At 40.8% G+C, this 23,039-nt stretch overlaps 2 long non-coding RNA genes across 5 annotated transcripts in view; one reads left to right on the top strand and one right to left on the bottom strand.

Annotated features, from left to right (window-relative positions):
- Positions 1 to 698: 698 nt before the first annotated feature.
- On the bottom strand, positions 699 to 4,498 carry LOC138410889 (uncharacterized). The gene is made up of 2 exons (XR_011243527.1): positions 4,080 to 4,498; positions 699 to 3,800 (listed from the first exon to the last, which is right to left on the bottom strand). It is a non-coding gene; the product is annotated as an uncharacterized lncRNA (long non-coding RNA).
- A 17,664-nt stretch (positions 4,499 to 22,162) lies between these two features.
- Positions 22,163 to 23,039, top strand: part of LOC109624368 (uncharacterized) — a 67,101-nt gene continuing 66,224 nt past the window's right edge. For all 4 annotated transcript variants that reach the window (XR_011243421.1, XR_011243422.1, XR_011243423.1 and 1 more), the window contains exon 1: positions 22,163 to 22,332. This is a non-coding gene — a long non-coding RNA (uncharacterized lncRNA). The remainder of the gene's footprint in view (positions 22,333 to 23,039) is intronic.

Raw genomic sequence — 23,039 nt, 5'->3', positions numbered from 1 at the left:
AATATTCAAAATGTGTCAGATGTTTTAAATGTGTGTGCAAAGCAGTTTTGAACTTTGACTTACAACTTTGACTTTTCAAAGCAAGACACATTGTCCCCCTGGTGAATATGAAAATGTCTGTTCTGCTCAGTGAAAGTCAAACATCCAAGTAGTATGGTACCCAGTAGAGTGCATACCTCTGTCCCCATATGAAACCACATTTGAATACACTAGTTTGGGATTTTTTGATTTGAATCTGCCCCAAAGTGCACTCAGTCCCCTAAACATGCCTTCACCAGTAAAAGACCTTTAAAGCACATTTTTAGATGCAGGGGGGACATTCAGAAAAATATTTGACGAACAGAAGAGGTTAAAAAAGAAACCTAAATGAATAACTTTCACCATGAGAATAAAAAGAGGCTGAGTTTTCTCATCCACTTCATGCACAGATCATGTTGTGTAAGTGGATCAAACACCAGGACATGAGTCTTAATACCAGGAATACCAGGAAACAAAAAGCCGGATGGTGTGTGTGTGTGTGTGTGTGTGTGTGTTTGTGTGTGACTGTGTGTGTGTCCGCATGTTTTACTGGAAGAAAAATTGCATCACTGCTAGATAGAAGTAGCAAAGAGATTTCATAGGTTTTGTCCCACCTTGCACAAGTTTAAGAAGCACAGGAAATGTTGCAGAAATGAGCAATAAAAGGGAAATGACAACAGTCATATTAAAGTTTTTTATTAAGAAATATCCACGGTAAGTTCACTTCCTTCCATCAAAAGCTTTACATTCACTTTATGGACAAACTCATATGTCCAGATTTTTTAAAATCTATTAGACAACCATGTATTAAAGTAAAGACATGTAGCAACTGGGTCAAATTAAATAATTAGAGCCAAGAGTCAGAGACAGTCAATATTAATAAGTTCAAATCCATTGTTACCACCAGAACTGTGTCCATGGATTTTTTTGTGTATGTGGAAATGGAAGTCAAATGTCCTCATAGTAGAAAAAAATCTGAGCAATGCTGCCACCTTGCGGAAATAAATATGTGATGCTTCACATGTCCTCAGGAAAGAGACAGCTGTTCTCTTTCAGTCAAAATAACTCAGAGGATGATTTCTATCTCAGATAAAAGTTTAAACCAGTTAAACCAGTGATGGGAGGAAAATCAGTTCCACTCTGGGTACTGATGACATAACATGTAGGATTTCCTTTTTCTTGTTTGACACAGTCTATGTTGTGTGTCTCAGCAAAATACAGTTTTTGCCAAAATGACTACTTAAACCACACACACAGTTTTTGCATTGGACGGTTGGTTCTTTGGCTCAGCTTGCCGATCTCCAAAAGTCACCGCACACAACTGACCCACACTGAAATTGATGGTTGATGGGCCGATGGTTCATCATTGTTCAGAGGGGTTTACAGTTTTTTAAATTGAGCTCAAATATCAAGAGAGAATTTTATGCAAACATTCCTTGACGTCAGAGTCCCTTGCAGATGCTTTTTGGGGTAAGGGCTTCCTGGATAGTCGTTTGACAGCAAGCCCAGACCGCAAAAAGACCTGAAAAGAACAATACAGCTCGGCTGAAATTACATCCACGACCACACACAGCAGCATCTGCAACACACAGAGATATATGACTCCGGATGTAATCAAACACAAAATGAGTCACAACTACCACAACTTTATACATCAACTGGACCTAAAGGCCTCAGATGACATGTATACACCTAGAACCTCAACATTAGAATCCTCTCTATTATCTATTCTATCAGTTTAGATTCTATTGCATTGATTTCAGTGCAACTTCAGTTCTACGTCTGAAATCAGAGAAAATAAAAGAACACTGAAAATGTTATAAATCACTTGAATTGCCGTCAGTTAAGCAACACCTTCTCCATTCTGATGACAAATACATCACTGTTCATGTTCAGACTGTTTTTCCCTCTTAAAATTATATATTTTATTAAAAAATATCTATATCATGAGGACTGATTCTTTTGGTTAAGATGAAAGGAAACATCATGTTTAAAATAAAGAAATTACACTTTAAATGTATACTTGTCTGTGATTTCACTGTGATTCTGAGTGTGTGTATTATCATAGACTGATACTCTGATGTGAGTATCGATGATCACAGATTGATAAAAATAGAACCTTGATGAAAGATTCAATTAAAAGGCTGCATTGGAAAATATGCAGTACATCAATTCCCAACTACTAATATATCATAATCAAGTCTATCAACTCACAAATAACCAAAACTTAGCAGGGAATTATAGATCATTCATTTGTGGAATAATTGTTTCTATGCAACTCCCTGAACTCATTTTATTTTACTTACACTCATTACACCATTAAACCAAGCCAGTAACTGACCATGGTGTGTATTATCAACTGGCACAATATACATTAAAAAAAAGCATTTGAGATTTACACATTTTACTTTTTTGTGAACGAAGGGAATTGAACTGACACTGGATTGATCAACAGTGAAATGTCCTGCACCATGCTAGAGCCATGTGTGCTTTTCTATTAGAAGATAAGAATGACAACTGTTAATTATGTGATGAGTGAGAATATAAAGCCTAACATATATGAAACTGTGTATTTATTTATATTCAGGAAAAGGCCGGGAAAGAGAACATGTGGATTTCAAGTGATGGGGCGTTAAACCTGGACACACACTTGCAGCAGAGCACAAGTTGGTGTAAAGGTGAGATGGTGCATGAACACAAACATCAGAAAGGTATTATTTATCCAGCTAAATATCATACAAAGCAGTAATATCATGGTACCAATATACCTATTACCCATAAAGTGGTCAGTTGACGTCATTTCACACAGGTGGAAATAAAACATGATGGCTGAAGGAAAAGGTAAAATGTGTCACGTGTGGAAACAACTGATCAGAAGGTAAAACATCAATCTCTATATATTTTTTATGATCTTTGAACAGTGAAAAGTTCTGTGTCAGGTGAAGTGCTGTCAGACAGTGATGGAGCTGGAGCGAAGGGACAGTGGATGATGTTCACGTTGAGCTGTCCATGGTTCTGAAAGCTTCACACCAGCCCTGCCGGTAAACGCCCTAACCCCCCCCCCCTCACGACACCGTGCATCTGTGCAAGTGTGTGTGTGTGCGTGTGTCTGCCTGACCGTGCCCTACATCGTGTGTGTGTGTGTGTGTGTGTGTGTGTGTGTGTGTGTGTGTGTGTGTGTGTGAGCATGCATCTCCTCGCTGTATATTCAACATGCATGTCTCTTGGGGTTTTTCTTGTAGCACAGGGGGGTTGCACTGACAATCCATCCTGCCTGTATTAATAAACCCACGTCACCTGGCACTACTTACTAAATCCTCCTCTAATCGTGGATGCGCTTTGCCACCGGGGGGGGGGGGGGGGGGTGTAATAATGCGCACAGAAAACGAACACTTCACCAACAGCACCTTGAACTTTCACTGTAAAGAGAGAAAGGGCGATTCACAGACATATATATAGATCATTTTTTTTGCTCAAAGTTTGGGAGAAAGACAAAAAGAAGATCTCCCCTCCAGTAACGTGTTGGCTGTGCGCTTCAGGCAGGGTCGCCGAGCTGCGAGCAACCATGACGATCCTCGCAGCTGAAATAACTGGTGCTCCTCTCACCACCGTGCAAATCCTCATCAGCACATTTAGAAATCTGACACACGAACACAATCATGTGAAAACAACAAAACACACAAAGAATAAACGGTGAATGTGAGACGATGGAGAATTTGTGCTCGTTACCTCTGCGCGTCTCGATGCGAGCGCTTGGAACAGGTCGCGTTTGCGTAAAAGCCCTTGGGAGGAAAGCAAAGAAAGAGAACATGCAAATAAAACAAGAGTATAACCACATGTGGCTGAAGGCGGCGAGATAGACAACACATTGCGTTACGCAGGGAGAAAACCACAACACAATACGCACACACACAAACGCACACACATACACACACACAAAAGAACACACATCACATCAAACCATTAATGTTCTCGAAAATAAGGTTCCACACGGCTCCGGCAGGTTTTATCCTGTGGATGAGGAGGAGAGAGAGAAAAAGAAAGCATCCATACATACACACCTCCCTTTACTACCGCTGAGGCTCGAAGGGCTGTAGAGACGTGATGCCACCGGGATGATGTTCACTTCTGCATTTTCAATTCACCTCTGTGTTCGATGCCAATTTTTTCTTTTTTGTTGCTGCAGGAAATATTACTTCCATTTTGTTCTCGTTTCCATCCTTTCTGTAGGAAATACTGCAAAAGCCCCAAATGGAAGCCACTCAATTCCTCCAGTCTGCGATTGACCCGCATTGACGTCATTGCGTCATTAGGTCTCCCCTGGAAACACGGGGCTCCCAAAAATAGCAACACATTAATTCAGCCTGCGCCGGGGTTGGCTTGGCGGGGGTGACTATTTGTATCAATCCATAACCCCTCCTCTGATTCTCAGCAATACTACAGCCCGCTCTCTCCCTCTCTCTCTCAAGGACGAGCTGATCACGACTCACGGCTATTTTTGGAAAGAGAGAGAGAGAGAGAGAGAGAGAGAGAGGTGGAGAGAGGTGGGTGTGATGAGAGACGCCCGCACCTCTGCTCTCTCCTCTCTCCTCTCTCCTCTCTCCATCTCTGCTGGCTGGGAAACAGAAACAGCACCGCGGGGATAAAAATAGCCAAAGAGCGGTCATCCAGCCCAGCAGGCGGTGATGGGGGAGTGGGAGGAGAGGCAAGACCCTAAACCTAGTTAACCACCATCAAACAGGCCACAGAGGACAGAGGCCTGGAGGTTTCATTCATCCATCCATCCATCCATCCATCCATTCATTCATGCATTCATTCATTCATTGTCATCAGCTCAGAAGCTCTCACTTGTTTGACAGAAAGAGGCTGATTTCCCTGCAAGGCCACGTTGTAGTCACACAGAGCTGAAATCTGCATCATCCAGTTGGTCCCTTGAAGCCAAAGATTTTGTCATTCACAGAGCAGAGGTGCGGCATCATGACACAAAACCTTACACATGTGTAGCAACCTGGAGGATTTGTTGTTCTGTGATTTCTATTTATTCAATTTGCTTTTTGTCTCATCTCTCTGAATTAAGACGGATGCTACAGACTCAGTGCTACCGTTAATGCATTGGTACATACACGCAATGCTGACATGATGACATTACTCCTTACCTCAAATTATAAAACATCAACACAACTGAAATAATAATAATTGTAATAACTATAATAATAATCATTATAATAATAACCTCAACAGTTGTCATATTGTAAGCTGTGGCAAATATCCATGTATTCAGCATCCTACTTAATAAAGATCAGTACATACAATGGTTATTTTGAATCTAAAAGCTATTATTCGGTGTGTGTTCACAGTGAGCATTGTGACCACTGGTGTTAATCTTAAACTGCTGATGCCATCTACTGGTTATTTAAGAGACCTGCACATAGCAGAAAATTCAGTTGCATCATCCTGGAAGCAGCTGAGGTACAGAAGCATCTTCCTCCAAGTGTTTGGTGTTGGGCCACAGAGAAACCTGCTTCCTCCAGCACTCCTCTTTGATCAGATTTGATTTATCGACCTTTTGTTTCCAATTTGCAGCTATCATCCAGCTGCTTCCGACAGATGGATCTCCTATGACTAGCAAAGATCTGCAGATCACACTAGAGCAGCAAGGAAATTGAACCTCTGGAGAGCAGGAGAAAACCAGGGAGCTCTGCAGTAGGCTCGGTGAACAGCAGGTGGCAGGAGCGAACACCATCTTCTCGCAGACCTGTTGCAGCACAACCATAAAGTAAAGTGCAGCTTATGTAAGCCTTTTCTTCTGATGAGCTGCCAGAGCATGAAGCCTTCAAGTTGTAAATAACTGTTTGTGAATATGCAAGGCTCACAGTAGCACTGATGCTTTACAGCTTTACATGGCCTCATATCTTTGTTGTAAGAGCAGCCGGAGACCTTCAGGGCCAACACAAAAAATACAATTTGTTATTTTCATTTCCAGTCATCCAGAGGAAATGCTAATTGTGTGTACGATAGTGAAAGAGCAAAAGGCGTTCTGTCCTCATGTCCACATTTGTACGTATAATCGAGAGCCCATGTTATTCAGTCCAAGAGTCTTCTCTTAATTCTTCCAGCTCAGCTCTTACTAATGCGTCCCTGAGTGTTTTATCTGAGGGGACTCATCATGAGACCTGCGATATTGCAAAAAGTACACAGCCTGTATATTACAGTTGCTTATTGAAACCAAAATTGCCTGTCTTCGTGATCAATTTCCGAGGCTTTCATTGTGTTTTTAATTGCACCATTTTGTGGCCATATGGTTCAAATATAACACAGTAGGGTACCTTGGGAGACATCAGCGAAATCGCCTTGGGAGAAAATAACAGCAGCAATATCTATCCCCAGCCACAGAAATTAAGAGCAGACGCTGGCATCCATTACAGCTCCTGACGGTAAGCAGTTTAGCTCAGCCTGCTGTAAATCACTGCCACTGGAGACGTGCGCTCTGCTCTGGGCTTTATGTGTGGTTTTATCTGCACATATTCCTGATTTATCAGCTGTTCCTTTTTTTGGCAAAGAATAATAGCACCCCGGTTTCACCTGGTGCAGCCCCTCTGCACGAAAACTTCAGCAGAGCGAGCCATTCTTTGCATACATAAGGAGGTTTCTGACGTCTGTCCTGCATCGAAAGGGTGTGTGACTCTTTAACAGCTTTGTAAAGGCACTGCAGAGAGACATTGACTAGTTCATTTTCAATTAGCCAGAGACTCACATTAACAGAAGATATTAAAGAGGAGAGTAATGCTGTCGTACAATCCGAAGTCTGGAATCTGCTGGGTCTGGACTGTGTACACGATGTGCACAGTTGCTATACCACACACACACTTGTCTCAAAACACTGTTCCCCCAATGTAAGTTCAATTAGAGAGACACTTGTCATTCAATCAGAGCCATTTATGGGTGAAATGGCTTTACAGCTGAATTTGGTGATGCGTGTTTTGTTCAGTTGATTGCTCCCTATAGATTTCAGACAGCATGTTGCTAGTTCCATGGAGCAGACCATTAAAACCCAACAGCATCTGGATTAATATAACTAAACACCTACAACATTAAAAAGTCAAAATCATTTCCTCAAGTTTTATTTTGTGGGATTTGAATTCTGTATTTAGCACTGGGTGAACTCACACTCTTTTAGAACATGAATGTTTGTCTCATTCACTGGATTATTAGTTTTCTTAGATGTAGATTTTGATGAACAGGTTCTATTACACAAACATGTTTTAAACGCCTGATGGCTGTGTGGTGACTCCACTGCTGTTTTACATTTACACGTAATTTCAAGCTATTCAAAACATTCAAGCTATTGATCATACCCTGAAAGATCATGTCACACATGAAGAGCAACATCCCCTTTTACTGGATAACATCCACCCTGTCATAGTCAATATCCAGCCAGCAGCAGCAGAACAGTTTTGGTACTTGGGCACAATCATAGATCAGTCCCTAACTTTTAATGAGAATTCAGGGAGCATTTTTAAGTGAGCTAATCAGCGATTGATTTTAATTAGGAAGCTGATGAGCTTTGGTGTTAGCCAACACATACTTGAAATGGCATAAAAGAACCAAGTGGAAAGCATCTTATCATTTAACATAAACTCAGCAGCCTCACTGTGAAGAGCAACAACACGCTCTCCAAAACTGTTAACCTCGCAGAGAAGGTGACTGACGAATCACAAAACCAACGCAGGAAGGTGAAACACATAATTGCAGATACCACACGCTCACTACTCTCAGATATTGAGCTTCTCCCATCTGGCTGTCCATTCAGAGCCTACCTCAACATATATTTTATATATTACATTGTGTGAAACAAATACTTAAAACTGAATAACTGCATCAGAGAACATTTGGTACCTTATAAGATTTGCTCTCTTTATATGTTGTATTTTTTTTATTAGTGTTTTGTGTATTTAATCAATCAATCAGTCAATCTGACCACCTGACCAGCCAACCAATCAATCAACCAATCAACCAATCAACCAGAATATATATACTCATACATGAGAGCATCCAGTGGATTTACTGAATACATGAATTCAACAGAAAACCTCATGAAGCCCAACCATCCTCCATATTGATTAACAGCAGTTACCATTTTGCTGTTACGGAGGAACCTGCAGGGCATGATGGGAAGTTGATGATTTAACATGGCAACCTTCCTGAAATGTCACAATGTACTTGGTGTCAATTTGATCAGTGATTTATTGATACGACTCTACAACTCACATTTCTGGCATTGACTACCACCAGCTTTATTTGCCGCATCATCACTTAAGACACTTTCTGCTGCATATGCGTAGAAAGCCCTGTATATAATTCATATATCTTTAATGTATAATTCAGTCCCCTGTAGTATTCTGTTTCATGCATCATACTTGTACACATGTGTAACTATTGTGGTTGTCCGATGCTCCTGCAAATGGGAATGTCCCTGAGCCTTATAAAGAATTAAATGTCCCTGTGGTCAAGAAAGATATGGAAACCGAGCCACCCACTGAAACTGAGTAGTGCCCACTGAATATCAAGGATTGGGCTCAAGGATCTACATGTGCGTGTTTCTGATTTGCACCAGCGGCGTGAATCTGTGGATGGAAATTTCTATCTGTGCCGATATCCATTTTGACCGTGAGGATGAATCTTAATGAGTTTGGTAATCCTCTGACTTTTCCTGTCATGTTCTAGGCAGGTGAACATTTAGACTCATCCTGTGAAATGTCACAACTCTACTGTGATGGAGGATCACAGGCATCACATTTGATGCAGACGTTCATGGTTCCCAGAGGATGAAACCTACAGAAGCTCTCGTTGCTCTTTTCTCTCTTGTCACCATGCTGTTTTGTGTGAAATATATTGACAACTATCACATGAATTCCAATAAAATTCACTCCATACAGTGCCAATGAAGACAATGAAGAAATATTTTTGGCAAAATGTCTACTGTATCTTTCAAATTAGCCAATGTATGCTAACAGGCAATAACGTGATATGCAAGGTAATATACCTTTTTAAAAGCAACATTATCATTGTTAGCATATTGGCATTAAGATTTAACACATGCTTGTGATGCTGTGTAATGACTTTTTGTTTTATTTTGAAATTACAATTACTTAATTTGCCCATTGACATTCTGTCTTTGGTCTATTGTGTTTTTCAAAATAAAGTTGCTCTTTAGTTTGATGCAGATAACCAAACCTGTGAAGAGGCAATGACTGCATCAGAGTATGCGAATGTACATCAGAGCCAAGTTGCATTAATTAGCTTGAGAGTGGAGTCTAAATGGGTTGACTGTTTCGGGAGTGAATTAGCAGAAAAGCTATTGACTGGTGCAGATCGTGGACTTCTAACGGGATCATTCCAGTAATTACCAGTCTCGAGCTACAGGGTGGTAAAATGGAGAGGAAGCAGCAGTCGCTGTTTGTATCCAGCCTCGGAATTCTACCTTAACGATCTGCATTTCCTACCTGCTGAGTAGGACAGGAAAACAGGAGCCACAGAGGGGACGCAATTCACTTCTTAGCAGCATTGCAGGGACATCATATATCATCACTCGTATAAGCATTTAGTTTCCCACTGTTTGGCGAATATTGATAAAGTTGCATCATTCAGAGGAAAAAGAATGAAGCTCTTTGTCAAGCAGCGGATCGAATGATTTTATATTCTGTCTCGTGGTATGATGGATGATGAAATCCTGGCCTAAAAACCAAAAGTGAACAAACAAAACAAAACAGCAAACGCTGCTGGAATACCCAAAGGACAGTCACTGGAGAAGGAAGAAGGAGATTGATATTCTATCAACAGTGTTTGTTTGTTTTTGCTGTGAATCTATTGAGAATATGCCCCCACATATTAATAGAAGGAAAACTCAATATGAGCTATTTTGTCTTGAAGATATCTGTCAGCAGTATTGCTCCCCAGAAACCTCCCCTGTGTGTTTTGTCTATGTGAAGATGTGATATTTGCACTTATTTTGTCCCAGCTTTGGTTTTTGTAATACTCCTATCAATACTTTACCATATCATATACAATTTATATTCTCAAGTCTGGGAGGGACAGGTCCCATTTCAAGTTGCAAGCCTGAGAAATAATTTCTCATCTGTCACTTAGATGAACACCTTCTAATCTCAGAAACATGATTCTCCAGTGTAATAAAGGATTATATCTGCCACTTTTAACCCTCCCTCATTTTTATAATGCAGGGTGGTTTGAATCCCCTGGGGTCTTTTTGTGGAGTCTGCTTGTTCTCCCCACCATGGGTTCTCTCTGGGTGTTCCAGCTTCCTCCCACCCCTGACTGCAGGTGTGAACATGAGAGTGAATGTGTGTCTACACGATCCCATTTAGACCAGAACTGAGATCTAATCACATGTGGTCAAAGGAGACACATTCCAGACGCCAGGTGTGATCAGACCTCTCTGGATGGATATGAATAACAGGTCTGAAGAGGGTCCTAGCCCTGTGACACACTGGTATCTTATACTCCGCCTCTTGCCCAAAGTCTGAGATTGGCTCCAGCTCCCCCAAAACCTTTACAGGATAAATAGTATCTGGATGGATTTTGAAATTGATCCTTTTTTATATATTTTTTCAATTATAAACAAATTTTCTTTCTGTTCCAGGTAGACATTCATTTTTGGAGTGCTTTGTAAATGTGTTTAAGACAAGTGTACTTACATTTCTTTATGTACAGTATTCCATCACAGCGACATTCATTTTGAAATTGAAGATTTACACAGTAATGTGCAGATATCGTAAAATGAGGGAAACTGATCTAGTGCATGAAGGGAAACAATTCTTTCATATATATGATGATAACCTTAAACTGGGATATGACAGGTTCTGAAAATATATTAAAGAGGCAGACATGTAGTTTCTTTGCCATCACAGTTTTAACATGTTGACTAACAAACTACCTCTAGTATCAACCTTCGTAGTCATTTTGCTGGAGCCCTGTAGTTTATTCATAACGCTATCCTTGCGGTTTTTATGAATGCATCCTTGCTAATCCAAAAATCAATTTAGAATCCAAAATGGACTCATACTGATAAATATGGGTTTACAAAGCTCGACCTCTGCTGTCAGATCCCAACTTGCACCATGGGCAGCAGAATATTAAGCTTGATGATTGCACAGCATGTCTCCTATATACACACATGCAGTGTTACCTGGTTCATCTGCAAGAGATTTTACGTGCAAGACCTTGAGCTGTTAAAATTTTATCAGTGAACCATTCTTCTTTTTTGTTCATGGTTTACACTTGTGATTCAAGATAGTTTTATGTCCATCCAAGAGTTGAAAATGCTCTCATGGCCAAACACATAATGTCTGATATAAATCTGTTCCACTTGCTGCTTCATGCGATTGTATAAACTGAACCTTCCGTTCTTTTTTCCATGACTTCAGAGGACAATACACTGACTTACTCATTTCCTTGTGACTTACTCTTACCTTTACCTTAACTTCTACTTCTAAGATCCCCAGAGCATGAGTAATAACTACCACACACACACACACACACACACACACACACACACACACACACACACATGCATCGCCCTCAGACTCCCTGCTGAGAAGGTGGAGAATGAGAGGATCACACTGACATTTTCTCTCCAGGCAGTCCCAGCCAGGTGACTGCTGGGTTGTTTTGTGTGTGTGTGTGTGTGTGTGTGTGTGTGTGTTTGTGAGTGAGTCAGGGGTGGGTGGGCACACATGGGTGCTTCTCTGCTCTGTGTGTCCATGCATGGTGCACGTATAAGTGAAGAAGCAGCTGGAGTCCTACCACAGTTATAAGGCCTCCTGAGGGACGGGGAAGGACACAACAGAACTGATTCATTCAGCATGTGTTAAATGTGATGGAGGACAGGAGCCCGCCTGCAGTAGCAACCTCTGTCCTGCGTGAGGCAGCAGAGATACAGCCCTACGTTCCTGCACGACTGGCACTGCAACGGCCCTGACACACACCAAAGTGTGCGCACACACATTTGTGCACACGCCGAGACACTCACTGGGGCCAACATGCTGGACACAGATTTAGACTGGGCACATTGGATCACTGGGTATCTAAGCCTCCTCGTTCCAAACTGACACAGATGGCAATGGTTTATAAAGTATGTGGACAGGGAGGAGGAGAAGATGTTGACAGACTGGGAATAGTTATACATCTTAGTCTTGTATGGAACAAAGAGATTGTATCCCACACAAATGGGAGACGGCTGTTTGTGACACCTTCGTAAGACAGCAGGGACAGACGTATATGTGTGATTGATTGATGGTAATATTTTGCTTGGAGAATTGGAAGTAGGGCTAGGAATGCATTGAGACAAGACAGAGTGGGCATGTAACGCTCTCCTCCCTGAAACTATACGCTTAAAGGATAAATATGACTCTGTCCTTGAGAAGGAAAGGGGAAGAGCTGCAGAATGTGACAGTATCCTTATGAATGTGAAACCGTTCCGAAGATCATTCATACGCAGAGTGATTTTTCAAGCACTTTATCCCAGGATGATTGACCGTTCCAAAAATTTCATTTTAGATCCATTCTCTTTGACCAAACGGAGTAATGCGTGACAGGCTGCACATTGCTACCTCTTGCCCCAACAGGTGGTGTGTAATGATGTGTTTTGGCCACACGCGCATGTGTGCACACATAAAATGAGAGCATGTGATGAAGAACACCTGCAGCCTTGACAGCTGACACTAAAATGATAAATATTAAATGGTAATTTAGAAATGCTAAATATGCAGCATGCTAATTGACTAAAGAGGAAGCGGTGCATGTTTTAACAGTGACACTTGTTGGGTTTCTGGCTTTTATTCCCCCAGGAACAAGATTCATGAGGCAACATTCAAGGTCAGCTGAAAAGTCGCTCAACAGCCAAGGTGGTCTGTAGGAAATAATATTAAGAAACCAGAAATATTAAGTCCATTGTTTTTGTTTTTCTCTGTTTCCAACTAATGCTTAATCTGTTTGATTGATTTAAGGAGGGGCTTATTAGAGAGGTCAAAACTAGGGGCTGAAACAGAACTGAACCATGTGGTGTTTGTGCACATGACGAGTGTGTGTACACGAGAGGGTGGAGTACCTATGTGTGTGTCTCTGTGTATGTGTATGTGTGTGTGAGTGTGTGAGTGTGTGTGTGTGTGTGTGTGTGTGTGTGTGTGTGTGTGTGTGTAAATCCTGCAAAGCTCAATAATGATCAGCTGATTAATGACTACAGTGTTTAGAGGGCATCTCGTTGTCCTGTGGCTCACTACAGGGGCTTGACCGAGCCAACACATGACATGCACCTAAACTCACATGTTCTCTCCCATAGTTTCCCCTCGTTACTTCATTGTCTTGCATTAATCCTGACTTGTTTATTAACAGAAGGAAAAGCACAGGTATCATGACTTGAATGATCGCAGTGAGTCAGCATGAACAACACAGGGAGCTTGAAACCAAAGCAGGAAAATCATTTCTATTCTGCTGATTTTATTTACGAGTGCTTTGCCAACTGTGACACGTCCAGATGTCTTTGATGAAAATGGAACATTGTCCAGGAAGCAGCTGACATCAGATCATTTTACTTTATGAAGCCTCCTCTCTTTTGCTCTGGATGAAGCAAATTGCTGCAACACTTGCTTCATATAAACAAGATTCCATTCAGTTTGCTCCATTACGACATATTTCCTCTCAGAGAAACCTTTGCTAACCTGCTGTGACAGCCCGGAAACACAACAATAACATTCTGTTGGTTTGTTTGATGCTGAAGTCACATGACTGTGCAATTACATTGTGGAAGTGTGGGTCTCCCAGATGGTTCGAATTTGCATTTGTGTGAGTGTTTCACGTGTGTGCGTGTGTGTGTGTGTGTGTGTGTGTGTAAAGCACTTTTTGTGTGACAACAAAGTTTGCAGGAGCTCAGCAACCAACTCTTGGAAATTTAAAAGGTGAGCCACTAGCGGCACGGCCTCATGTTCTGAATTGTGGGATGAGGGAACACAAAGGGATAACAGCTTCATCAAATGTAATTAACGTGATTCCTACGCCTGCCAAGCTGGAGATAAGGGGTGTGATTAAAAAGGCTGAGTCAAAAGTCAAACGGATGCCTGAGCCTACAGACGGTGATAATAATAAGGTAGGCAAAGCTAAGATTTCTCAAAATGATTACATAAATATGAAGATGAAGCTTTTGTAAATCACTTGGCTGTGGAGTGTTATTGGATGCAAAAGCTGTACTGATGTGAAGTGCAAGAACATTTTAGTACTCACACCCACCCCAGTATGCTCTGCTCAGCCAGCAAAGAATTACAATACCAAAACTTTAGCTTCACATTTTGTGATGAGATATGACAATTTACAACATGAGACCGAGTAGAATTATGACTGAAAAAGCATTAGACCACTATCCCCACTGAAATTTTCCAAGCATGATGTCCTGGTGCTGCCTTTGCCTGAGCCCTTGAAACACTAATTAATTCACTATGATATGTTAATGTTAAAGCTCTAATCCTCATTTTACACACACACACACACATCAAGTGTCATGATTCATGTAAGGATAATTTGCTTCTTCTTCTTGCATGATATATATGCACAATTTAACAGTCAGTGTCATGTCTTCTGAAAAGTGAGAAACTGCTGCAGTCAGTGTGCTTTGACAAAAAACAGGAATCATTTTATACTCTGAATGGTTCACAGACACAAAAAATAGCAACACATTAGTCAGGTTACTTTGGCAAAATATTAGGAATATATATTAAAAAAAATTGAGATGAGAGTCATAATATTATAAGAAAAGTGTTTATCTAATGAGAAAAAAATCATAATAATGATCTTCTGATATTGCCATTTATAAATATAAAATAAAGCCTGACAGTGCAACTGTACCGTCTGTTTTATTCCAAATCAGATTTGGTGGATGTTTGATATATAACAATTTAAGTAGGTGTTAAAGATCAGAACAATATTAAAAGACCTAGTTTGATAATGTTGTGAAGCAGCGTGGGATCATGGGAGTTGTTTTCTTCACCACCATTACCAATGAAAATCTGCCTGAAGTGACTCGATGTGTGACATATTATATCTTTAAATGTGAGACAAAGCATGTTTTATGTGTTATATGCACACCAGCTGACATCTTGAATATATAATTTGAAAGGTGAGGCTATAAGTCGAAGGATGTTTTTGTTTGTAAAGGCTGAAGGAATTAATGTCTGAGTGAAGGAAATGTCATCCATTAAGCAGCCTGTCTGAACTGATGTCCTTCTCTTCCAGGGTCTCACCGGAATAAATGAATAAGGCCACATTTGTTGAAAGGCTTTGCAACAAATTGAGACACACCATAAACCTTAAATGTTCAATACTGCATCATAACATGGTGATTCTTCTTCTGCTCTTGCTGTAGATGTTTGAGTCTCCATCGTCTGCCACTGCAATAAAAAAACTGTCTTTACGCAGTGAATAGAATTGATGTGGCTCTTTCTCTCTCGAATTCTCTCTCTCTGATTGTACTAAGCAAATGCCTGTTGAGTGTTGCCAGACCATAATGGTTATAACAAGTCGTCTGGCTTTTTGAGGCTAATAAAACATATATCTCATGTTGTAAAAAAGTGTTGCTATGGATGACTTCTTTATGGATGGATGATTGATTTAAAAATTACAAATTGCTGCTGATACTGTCCATTGCCCCATTGCAACATTCCAGCCACTGATAATGAGATTTTGTTTTCCATGCATGTCACAAAACAAAGGGATGAGCAGGTCAGCATGTTGGGAAATAAAATAAATGGCTAAGTGATTATCTCATTTAAAGATAATTAAATTAAGGACCAACTAAATAATCATTCCTGTTTAGTGACTGAAGTATAGGTCTGCATACATTAAAATACCAAACATCCTCTAGCAATGAATCCATGGGTTTTTCGGTTGTGTTGACAGATGCAGAATTGCATTTTCTGTGTCGCATTTTCAGGTAAGTGCTGCTTGTGCTTGTACAACAAGAGGTAAGAGAGGTCAAAACAGCCGGCTTTGTGTTCACTCTACACCGGTGACTTTAAACATGAGTGCAATCCATCATTCACTTAGGAGCAGAGCAGTGAAAGTGGTCTGTGTGTGATGTGCATTTCTTTTTGTGGGATAATGATTGAGACAGACTGCTGGATGCTGTCATAGCTGGTCACTGACAAAGGACCGTGGACACACACAAACACACACACACACACTCACTCACACACACACAGAACACAAAAATGCAAATACATACAGTATACACACACACACACACACACACACACATACACCCTCAAATTCATATACACTGCACTGTCACAGCCAAGTGATCAAAAGGAAATTGCAGCGTGCTTTGGGAACCCTGATGGGTTGGGGATGAAATTAAAGAAGGTGCCTAATTCAATGCGACACATCCATTTACACAAAGCAAATGGCTATTACTCACATGTACATAGACTTTAAAACTCACCACAGTATGAGCAACCTGGTGGGTAGAGATAGAATAGAACATGCAAATGTAAAGTGAAACATGTTGCCCAGTACAGGTTACAGTCTATTCAGCACCAGAGTTATCGAGCAGAGTTAGAAGTCTCACTTGATTAAATCCTATCCCCAGTCGGGCTGTGAAACATGCTTTCATGAAACGGGCATATTTATATTCAGTTACTCTGCACACACACGACTCTCTCTGCAGAACGCTCTCCCGTTTCAGTGTCTGCTAATGTGTTGTGATGCTGCACATTTTCCAATGCAAATATGAATCAAAGGCAATAAGCTCCCGGGCAGGTGATGCTGAATTCTCTGTCTTCCCGCATAAGACTCCATGTGCATAGTGAGATAGACTAAACACACAAATTACTTGGTAAACGTGCTCGTATGCCTGTCATAAACAGAAACTGGAGCAATGGGCTGTAAGGAACTATTGGTGAAAGAGAGAAAATATCTCTGGAGTAAGGAGGGAAGCTTCAGTGTGGCCTGCATTGTTGTGAGGCTGCCATACCACATCTCATTTACAGCCACTCCATGTTCCGCTTTCCTATAGATGGCCTCTGGCTCCTCAGCCTCCCAAACCCCTGAGGAGCAAGAACATCTGCTGGTGTGGGCTGTTTATTATGAAACACACATTATAATTTCCGAGGGAATGAAAAGTTACTGTTTGAGAAGGACAAGAACAGAGGATAGATATGTATAGTAAATAAACTAAAAGCAGTGATAGATGAAGAAAAGAGTCTCAGTATAAGTACCAATGTGCTAATGTAAGAATACACAAGTAAAGGTTTATAATCAAATGTCTTGTTATAGTTTATTGAGATGGAAATTGAATTATTATATTAATGTCTTTTTTCCACTGGACTTTTGTCTAATCTTTGGATTTTCATTATATGCAAGTCAAAGGCCCTCTTAATATCTGGCTTCAAAGTGCATCATGGGTGAGCCGATCATAAGAGGACAACTCTAAGTACCGGTGTGAATACACCCAAGATGTATTGAAGGACACATTTGAGATCTGATTGCACTGATCATATTCCAACTATCACTAGTGCTAAGAGAAATGCATCCTGGGCCATAATGACGACTGTCTCTTCTCGACTCACTCAAAAGTACATATTAATTCTTACTCACTCAAGGTTCTCAAATTGGTTAAGATGGCTTTGTCTATGACACAATTCTGAAAAGCTCATCCACATCTATAAAAAATGCGTCAAACGTCGTGGATGATTTCATATGCCTGGAGCACACCAAGGAATAGACCAAGTCTGTTGTGTATTAAAATGTTCTTTTTCTTTTCTTTTCCTGTAGACTACAGACACAAGAAGTGCATTGCTGCCTCACACAATGTAAAACACAACATTGTGTGTGGTCTTTGTAAGCGCAGATGATGTCTGTGTTTATTTGCACACAGAGTGTGGAAATGAGATTTGATCACAATCAGTGATTCATTTGAGACATGTGGGGACACATTCTAATGCCTGGTCTGATTTAGACCTGTCCACTTGTGATCAGATCACCTGAGAGGCATGTTAATGCCCTTTGTATGAACAGGCGTATAAACAGGCGCATATCATAGACATCTGAAATGTGACGAAGGCCTGTGATATTTATTTAAAGGGTCACAGGCCAAAAAGTTCAAGCAACACTTTATTTTTTAGCAATACATTGTATCTTACAGTCTTATCAGCCTAAAACATAAGTGACCACAGCAATTAAGTCCCTGTAAACATGTACTAAATAGTAGTGGACTAAAAGTACTAATACTTACTAGAGGATGTGAGAAATAACATTTAAGTAGCATCATGAACGTCCAACACAATGTCCTTGGGTGATGATCCTGGAATGATCTGGATGAACTGTATTCATGCAATGTCACAGTGCCTTTATTTGTTGTGCCTTTTTCTTCATCCTTCAACAAACAGCTGTTGCATAGGTCTTTGAGTTCTTGACCAAGTTGTACAGCACTGCCAGTTTAAGGTAACAGTCTTTAGATAAGGAGGAATTATCTGACATTTATTGCTCATTATTTCTTTCTAAAGGCTGAGCTCTGACAGTCTACAGCCTCTGTGACAGCTGCTGCAGTTCTGACCGGCTGTGTGGTTTTTACTATGGCTCATGCTCATGTTTCTATGGCCCTATGGATAAGCTATGGTAGATGTACTGTGGCATCTTTAAAGATACTTTTAACCTTAAGTGAGATAAAGCATGAGGCACCTTGAGGACTATCTTTACAGAAAGTATTGCCAGAACTCATTGTGAGCATTGTCGAGATTCACTAAGGCACTTCCCTGAACACACACACACATATATATACAGCTTTGGTAGGATGGTAAGCTTACACGCCCAAGTTTCCCATTAGGGTGAACATCAGTTACAGAACAGAGAAATGCACAAGCCCCCAGCACAAGCTGCTCCGCTCCTCATTCAAATGTTTTCATTTCATGTGTAAAAGGTCGGCATAATCAACATTTTAGTCCCACTCAATTAAAACAGAATTATTTTTTTTCTAAAGGCTAGAAAAAATAATAGAAATGAAAATACACACACTCACTCACACACACACACACACACACACACACACACACACACACACACACATTCCTCATTTCTCCTTTGCTGTCTTTCTAACTCACTCTATTTCTCTGCCCTAATCCCCTGTTCAGTGCGAGGTGTTTTATTCTGTGCCTGTCAGCAGTTTGAAACGGCAGGCTCATATCCATTCATTGCATTGTGTTGTACAATTACACTGACAAATGCTTGAGTGATTTTCTTGGCGGTGTTTCATTAAAAGAAAAAGGGGGGGAAAAAACGCACAGTACAAGGGGGAAAAGAAATAGCTAGAGAAATAAAACTGTGTTTTAACACTGCAGGGTCCTTCTCATAAATATTGTAATTGTCCAGTGATAGAAAGAGGAGAGGCAGCCGGAGATATTGCCAGTTTTCTGGGTTAGTAAAGAAAGCCTTAACTTGTCTGCAAGCTGAGCCTGGGAGATAATAAGTGAATATCTAAACAGTATCTTCATCATTATGCCGCCCCACAAAGGGATGACAGTGCAGTGTAAAACATGCAGATTTAGCAGACGAAGCTTCATGAGGAGAATAATAATTCTGTGGCCATTTTGCCATATTTAATCTGAAAGCTTTCTGTGACAAACATGAAATGTAATGTACAGTGTGTGAGATACATAGCCGTGTCCCCCTGACTTTAAAAGCCATTACAATGACTTAAATTGATTTTCTGGGGACTTGTACCTCTTTTACACCAAAATAAGAAGGTAAACGTGATTTTTTTTAAACATGGGTCAACTCACTAAAAAGCACAATTTCCCTTCTGTTTTTTCCCTCTTGGATCAAGTTCGACATCATGAGCGCATCCACAACTGAGACACTCTCTCAACTCGCTGTCTTGACGAATTAGCATCTTCACCCGGGTGTCATGTGTCCGTCACTGCTGATCGGAGCTGAAGCCGATTAAAACCTGTGTGTAATGCAGTCATTTGACCTGTGAGTGAATGCCGATCAAATCCATCACCATTGCAGACAAAAGCCAGATGTTAGTGGGGTTTATGACCAGTGAAAAGGGGCTTCACTTCTTAACCATAGTTGCCTGACCTTAATCCTTGGCCTAACCTTAACCTAAATCTAACCTTAACCTAACCTTATACATGTCTTCACCTTAAAATTGCCTGATTTACATTATGGGCACTTGCTTTTTGTCCCCATAAGGAAGACAAGTTCCCATCATGTGGCTTATGTCCCCACAACATGAGTAATACCTTATTTGGGTTCATTGCTGTTGCATGCAGCCCAAAGCTAATTATATTCTATTCTATTCCAGTTACAGTAAACTAAGGGTTAGCTTCCAGGTTGAAAAAAAAGTAAGTCACTGTGTGAGTGTGTTTATGATCTCACCTCCATGTGTGAGTGTGTTGTAAGTGCAGCAAATGTTATCTCCGAGAGAAATAAGTGGTGAAGTGAGTTGCAGGGCAATCCTAAAGATAACACAGAGTGGCAGCCAGCAGGGAGGTGCTGGGCTTCTCATCATCTTTATTCATTTTTTTATGGTTGCTCCACATGCTGCAGGTGGAAAATCTACACCAACACACACAGAGGCTGAAGCAGAGACAAGAGAGCAACTCACATCTGATAATGAGACAATCGGAAGAGGCATTTCCACGGTGTTGTAGTGTAGAACATTGGGATGCAAGGCTACATCCCACCACTGTAACATGATTAATTAAGATGCCAGTTGTTGGGTTACTGTGGGGTGAGCTGATTAGCTGGGTCACAGGCTTCAGGCAACCCTGGTCCACTGAACTAGACAATGTTAGCAAAGCAGCTGACTAGCAGAGACGCTAAACTAGACAGACACAGACACACAGTCATTAAGATTCACAAGGTAGACAAATGTATGGATGGACAGGCTGACAGATTGATAAATACAACGAGAGAATGGCAGAACCATTACTTTTCATGCTAATTAGCTGTCTGATCAAGTGGCAGAGACAAATATAGGTGGCAGGCTGCTGGTGACGATTCAAAATATGCCGTGCACTGAGAGGATGATAGTTCTTTAAACTATAAAGAATGGTTTTGTGTTGCTCAGAAATGCTGATGCTTTGTGTTATCAGCTTAGTTTCAACATCTTGAAAAACAAAGTCAAGGTCAAGGTAATGCTCTTCATTCTCTTTTCATCTCTTTTGACCTCTCCTTTTATTACTGTTAACAGGAATATTAAAGGAACAATTTGGGGAATAGGACAAGATTATATATGAGGAGAACCACTGTCATGTACAATAAATATGCAGATGTATCTAGCAGTAAGTTATCTTAGAACAATCTGGAAGGAAGCAGTTATCCTGGAGTCCGGCTGCGGCATTTTTTGCCCAGAACCATCAATCACACATATCACTCATCTTCATGCTCCCCTCAATATATATCCATGCTTTGGCAGCATGTTTGAATCAAAGTTATAATAATGAAAATGTTGTGTTAAGTCTTCATTTATTACCACGGCAGCCATTTTACATGTAGTCAGAAATAATGCACTTAGAACCTACTTACTGGGTAGATCAATTATAGTAATATTACTACATAATCATCTGCAGATGATCACATATTTTTCTATCAAAGGTTTAATTTTTAATATAAACTAGCATTATCATAAATACACATCTGACAACTGTAACAAAGCGAACGGCTTGAGAATAGTTTGAGAATTCACTCAGTTATGATGATTTAAATCGTGCACTGCACAGACTTCCTGTCTCACGTGTGCTTCAATAGACGCAGCAGCATACAGAGGTGGCCCGGGTGGGATGAGCAGTGGACCAAACCACTGTGAAACAAATGAGAGGGAGGTTTGGTTTTTCAAAACTTCAAAACGCTTTATGTTGCATCTATAATTAGCACTAAGGCTCTCAATGAATATTATTTAACAATGGAAAACTGTTTATTTATTTTTGCAATTCTAACGGGGAGGGGGGGGCTGCTTTTTTTTTTTCCTTTTCTTTTTCCAGATTCACAATTTAATGACGTCAGCACAGAGGCCAAAAGGGGGAGGTGTTAAAAGATGTGATTGGACCATCCCAGTGCCAATTACGCAAAAACAACCAATGGGACAGTTTACCTGTTTTATGGGTAGATCAGACAAAAAAACCAAAGAACCGCGTCGGCCCTGAAGGCAGCACGTCAGTCCACCGGGACAGGGTCCGGTGAGTCACGTGGTCCAGGCCCGTGTGGTAGTTTGATAGCTCTGGCGCGAGGGAGACGACCTCCATCGATCCACAGGTGCAGTAAAACTGAGGTTTCCATCTTGACACGTGTTGTGGAATATGTTCACGTGGTTTAGAGAAGTATGTTGTGTTTATTAAGCTACGTTATGCAGCTAACCCTTTCCCCGGCAGCCATTTTGACATGAAACAGGTAAACCCAGGTGTTACTGGTTGAGTCACCTACAGCAGTGTAAGAAAATGACATTGACTCTCTGTAACATACTAAACTGCTACTAAACTGTTCTCGTATCAGTTTTAACAGCAGTGAGCGAACTGTGACTGAATAGTTGCTGTAGCTAGTTCACGTTAGCAGGTGCCATCTTGTTGAGCGCTGCGGTTAAGTTCAAGTCAGTGGCGGCTTGTTAATACTGGGGATCCCCTTCTGTGTTCACATATCCACTTCTACAAATATAATACTTAGAAGTCAGGTGGATAAATTCTGTAGAAACTGCGGAGTGTCTCAGTCAGATATTTGCGTTCACACAAGCATGTCCTCTGGGGAAAATCCAGAGGAACTGTGGAGTCCAGTTCATGTCTGAAAGCAGCGATATAGAGGCAGAAAAGCCACACAATATATAAGGTTGTGAGGTAAAAGTCCATTTCTCTTTTGAAAAGCCTACAGGGCCTCCTGCAACTGTAAACTGTAAAAACTCACTTGTTTGAGTCTCAGCTCAGTGCACAGTGGCACATAAGTTCCCACAGGTGGAACAGACCAAATGACCT

The sequence above is a fragment of the Paralichthys olivaceus genome, chromosome 7, assembly GCF_024713975.1.
Source record: "Paralichthys olivaceus isolate ysfri-2021 chromosome 7, ASM2471397v2, whole genome shotgun sequence".
In the NCBI taxonomy this organism is placed as follows: Eukaryota; Metazoa; Chordata; class Actinopteri; order Pleuronectiformes; family Paralichthyidae; genus Paralichthys; species Paralichthys olivaceus.
Note: the sequence above shows the minus strand (reverse complement) of the source record. Positions and strands in the feature narration are given on the sequence as shown.